The sequence below is a fragment of the Arachis ipaensis genome, chromosome B01, assembly GCF_000816755.2.
Source record: "Arachis ipaensis cultivar K30076 chromosome B01, Araip1.1, whole genome shotgun sequence".
Lineage (NCBI taxonomy): Eukaryota > Viridiplantae > Streptophyta > Magnoliopsida > Fabales > Fabaceae > Arachis > Arachis ipaensis.
The window spans coordinates 126,805,080-126,810,640 of NC_029785.2; the positions used below are offsets into that span (position 1 = coordinate 126,805,080).

A 5,561-nucleotide genomic window follows, 5' to 3' on the forward strand; every position below is an offset into this window, starting at 1 on the left:
AATGTTTGTACTTCCAGTAACCTCCGGGGTTCCAAACTTGGCGCAGAAAGCCTTCAAGTAAGTTAAAGCAAGTGACAAGACCCCAAGAGTGTTGATTTCTGGGATGAATTCCGGGGTCCCAAATCTTGCTTTTGCACCCGTCTTCTTGTTGATCATTATGATTCCATCCGGGTAGCAAGCAATCTGAATTCTCACTAGAGCGGCCAAACAACTTCCTAGACCCATTCAGTTGAGCTTTACACCAACCTTTGCGTTTAAACTTAAAGCTTCCAACCATAATGAACCTTGCAGGACAATTCTTACCACTGACCATCTTCCTCTTACTCTTAATGCCACAAAGAGCTCTAAGTTGACCATCCGTCTCCAGTAGCCCATATTCAAGTGGGGTTAGAAAGCTAAGGGATATGAATTTTACCCACTTGAATGTTGTGATGGCAACTTAGGGGGAGGTATTTTTAATGAAATTGCAAGCTCCACTCCCTTGTGCTCTTCTCTGATAATTACCACCTCTTTGCACACTTCTTTAATACCAACCTCTTCCTCTTGGTAGCTTTCTTCCGATTCAATCCTTTCTTCATTGCTCACCAAGGGCATGGGAGGTAGTGCTTCTCCTTCTTTAATCTCCATCTCTTGATTAACCTCTTCCAAGTCTTCAACTATGATATGCTTTGGAGGTTGTACACCCTCCTCAACATCAAATGCAACTGTCTTGGAAGGAGGCTCTATGTCTTGACTTCTCCATGGAGGTTCAGCATCTCCTAAGTCTTCAACCACTTCTTCTTCTGCAACTATTATGGCTTCCTCCACTTGTTCCAATACAAAGCCATGTTCCTCATTGTCCACCGAAGTTTCTAGTGTCTCCTTCATGCTTTGCTCTTCTTTTGATTCTCCACATGTAGCCATGGGAGTTCTTTGAGTGCTCAGATATTGGGAAGCTATCATATTTACCACCTCGCCGAAGGCGGCCGCGAAATTTAGCACATTCTTAGTCATCCTTTCTTGCCTTTGAAGAATAACACGAAGTCTGTCATCCATTGGAGGTTGGGGTGGATATGAAGATTCATTGGGTGGGAGAGAGGGTTCATAATAGGAAGGTGGTTCATCTTGATAATGATATGGAGATAGTGAATATTGAGGTGGTGGTTCATGAGAGTAGTTGTGTTGGAAAGGTGGTGGTTCTGTGTATGGTTCATTTGACTCATAAGGTGGTTGGTATGGTGGATGTGGGTTAGGGTCATATGGTGGTGTTTGGTGGTGAGGGACTTGTGAGTATGGTGGTCCAAAATCATGATGAGGAAAGAGTTCATAGGCATATGGTGGTGGTTGTTCATAGTCCATTGGAGGTGGTTGTTGCCATGAGGGTTGATCAAATCCTTGTGGCTCCTCCCATCTTTGATTGTTCCAACCTTGATGTCTGTTCTCATTATAATTTCTTCTTCCTGCAACATAATTGTAACCAGACTCATAGCGATGGTGGTGAGAACTCATAATAGCAATTAAAAATTAATAAAAAAAATAAAAACAAATTTAAATTAAAAGGTTATTTAAATTTGAATTTGAAAATTAAATTTTGAATTTTTGAATTTTTTTTTTTTTTGAAATTTGATTTTTGAAATAAGATAAGATGAAATAAAAATTTTAAAGTAAAAACCAATAACCTCTTAACTTAAGAAAAAGCAAAAATAAAAACAAAAATAAAAGCAAATAAACAAATAAAAAGAAAATATTTACAATAACCAATAATAAGGCACACGTTTGTAATTCCCCGGCAACGGCGCCATTTTGACGTTAGGATTTTTGCTAGTAAAGAAATTTCATAAAAACAGTCGCGTTGTAGATATAGTATCTAAACCAACAAAAATCCCTTCTTACAAACGTTTTGGTTGTCACAAGTAACAAACCCCTAAATAAATTGATAACCGAAGTATTCAAACCTCGGGTCGTCTTCTCAAGGAACTGCAGGGAAGTATGTTCTTATTATTGGTTATGGAGATTGTAAATTTGGGGTGTCAAGAATGAGGAACAAGTAATTTAATGACGAGTAAATTAAATGACAATTAAAAATAAATAAATAAATGTAAAATAAACTTTTGGCAAGGTATGAGAAATTGGAAGTCCAGACTTAGTTACCCTTATCAATAATAATGAAAGTTGAATCTTAATTTCACTTAGTCAACCTTTACTAAAGCAAAGAAAAGTCAAGGGATTAATTAGTTTGACCTTCGAATCCTATTTATTTCCTAAGAAAAGATTGGGATTATTGAAAGTCAATTCAATTAGCAAAGATAACAGTTATCAATTATATTGAGCTAAGATAACTCCTGAGTTACTGATTTCTTAACCAAAACCAAAAGGAGAAAAAGTAAATTTGCTGGAATAAAAATGCCCTTAGATGGGAAGCAACAGTAACATAAATAAAAGAAAGCAATAATAAACTGAAATACCTCAAATAACATTAAAATCATAACATGAATGTAGCATAAGCTAAATTGAAAAGATAAATAATAATTAAAGTAATAAAATTAAAGCATTAGAGTATTTCAAATGGAAGAGAAATATAAATTAAAGTAACATTGAACCTGTGATGAAGAAGAAATAATCCTAAATCCTAATCCTAAGAGAGAGGAGAGAACCTCTATCTCTAAAAACTACATCTAATCCTAAAATTGTGAATTATGAGAGCTTAATTATGAATGGATGCATTCCCCCACTTTATAGCCTCTAATCTGTGTTTTCTGGGCCACAAACTGGGTCGAAAACAGCCCAGAAATCGCTGGAGAAGAAATCTGCTACGCTGATTTTCGTAACTGCGACGTGTCCACGTAGATGACGCGTTCGCGTCGCCTTGCTTCAGGGAAACTATGGCATATTATATATCAAATCGAAGCCCCGGACGTTAGCTTTCCAACGCAACTGGAACCGCGTCGTTTGGACCTCTGTAGCTAAAGTTACAGCCGTTTGAGTGCAAATAGGTCAGGCTGGACAGCTTAGTAATTTCTCCGACTTCTTGTATTCCTTCCACTTTTGCATGCTTCCTTTCCATCCTCTGAGCCATTCCTGCCCTGTAATCTCTGAAATCACTTAACACACATATCAAGGTATCTAATGGTAATAAGAGAGGATTAAACATAGGGAACTTAAGGCCAAAGAAGCATGTTTTCAATCAAAGCACGTAATTAGGAAGGCAAATGTAAAACCATGCAAATAGTATGAATAAGTGGGTAAAGAGTTGATAAAATCCACTCAATTGAGCACAAGATAAACCATGAAATAGTGGTTTATCAGCGCCTCCACATTAAACCCAACCTCCTCACCTGCCACTCCCTCCTCTCCTCCCTCGTCCGCCGCCACCCTCATTCCTCCCACTCCATTCACCTCTCCAAACAAGTCTTTAACGATTCCCTTAAGCTCGGTATAACCCCAAACACCACCACCTTCAACATCTTGATCCATGGTTCATGTCTTGATAATAATTTTAATAATGCTCTTAGCTTCATGAACCAAATGACTAATTTTACTTGTTCTCCTGATAATATCACTTACAATACTATTCTTGATGCATAAGGGCTAATTGAGTATGGTTAGGGAGATTTTGCTAGAGATAAAAGGTAGCGGGGTTTTCCCAAATAGGAACACCTATAATATCTTGGTTCATGGCTATTGTAAGTTGAGGTGGTTGAAGGAGGCTGTCGAGGTTGTCGAGTTGATGAGAGCAAACGACATGGTACCGGAAATTTGGACTTATAATACAATCATGAGGGGTTTGTGCAACGAGGGGAAGGTCAAGGAGGCGATTAGCCTTAGGGATGATATGGAGAGCCTGAGGGTGATGCCGGATGAGGTTACCTACAATACTCTGATTGACGGGTGTTTTCAGTGGCGGGGGAGTGTGGAGGCATTCAAGTAGGTTGAGGAAATGAAGGAAAAGGGAGTCAAGCCAAACGCGGTGACTCACAATATAATGGTGAAGTGGTACTGTAAGGAAGGTAAGATGGATGAAGCCGGCTGTGTCGTGGCAAAGATGGTAGAGAATGGGTTTTCACCGGACTGTTTTACTTATAATACTATGATCAATGGTTATTGTAAAGCAGGAACTCTGGGAGAAGCTTTTAAGATAATGGATGAAATGGGGAGGAAAGGTTTAAAGATGGATACTTTTACTCTGAACACTATAGTGCACAAATTGTTCGTGGAGAAGCTGCTCAAAGAGGCATACGAGTTGACTGTGAAGGCCGCAAAGCGAGGTTATATTCTCGATGAGTTAACCTATGGAACTCTAATCATGGGATACTTTAAAAATGATCAAACAAACAAAGCTCTGAAGCTTTGGGATGAGATGAAAAGGAAGGGGATCATTCCTAGTGTTGTAACTTATAATACTATAATTGGGAGGTTGTGCCATTCTTTAAAAACTGATCAGGCTGTAGATAAATTGAATGAGCTTTTAGATAAAGGTTTGGCCCCCGATGAAGCTACGTGTAACATAATTCTTCATGGTTTCTGTTGGGAGGGAGCATTGAAGAAAGCATTCTTGTTCTATAACAGAATGGTTGAGAACTCATTCAAGCCTGATGTTATTACATGTAACATTCTTCTTCGAGGGATTTGCAAATATGGTATGTTCGAGAAGGCTTTTAATTTATTTAACACATGGATCATTAAAGGTAAGCCCGTTGATGCAGTTACGTACAACACGTTGATTTCTGTCCTTTGCAAAGAAGGGAAACTTGATGAAGCATTTGACCTCATGACTGAGATGGAGAAGAAAAAATTGGGGCCGGACCGATATACTTATACTACCATCATTGGTGCACTTACTCATGCTGGGAGAACTGAGGAAGCAAAGAAATTCATGTCAAAACTCCCAGAGACAAGTCCAAATATGATAAGTGAAGACACTTCACAAATACTTAGTTCAGGCGACATGGATTACTTAGAACAGATAACTAATTTTTGTACTCAAAGGGAAGTACAAAGAGGCAATGAAACTATTTCAAGAATCAGAGTAGAAAGGAGTTAGTTTGCATAAATCAGCGTATTTCAAGTTAATGGATGGGCTATTGAAGAGGCGAAAAAGCATATCGAAGGACTCCTTATCAGATTGACACAATAAATTCAAATTGGCATTTAGAGTCCTGATGTTCATCATGTTGAACCCATTTTATTGGTGGTTTTGCTGTGATGACGATCCATTATTTCATGTAAGTATCCAATTTTTCAACATTATATTAGATTTTGTGGCGTTTGTAAACTGTGACTGTGTAATCAATATTTTCTTCCCTGGTAATTATTATGGATGGTATCCATAGTTAAAGGTTAGAGAAAGTTATTCATGTCCTCAAGAGATGTTTTATATGCTTTATTATCTGCACAAACAGAGTGTTGCTTTAATAGAAATTATAGATCTATTCTCACACTGCAATCCATTGTGCAACAGACATGTTAGGGGATCTGAACAGAGTCCACTTGTTTTTTATTGTTTTAAATGATAATAAGAGCAAACTACCATTTGGAATAAGGTGCATTCTGTTTTAGCGGGATTTCTTGAAGGATCAGAAGGT

General features: G+C 38.1%; 1 pseudogene; it reads left to right on the forward strand.

Moving 5' to 3' along the window:
* LOC107612884 overlaps nucleotides 1-5,113 on the forward strand; it is a 25,405-nt pseudogene extending 20,292 nt beyond the window's left edge.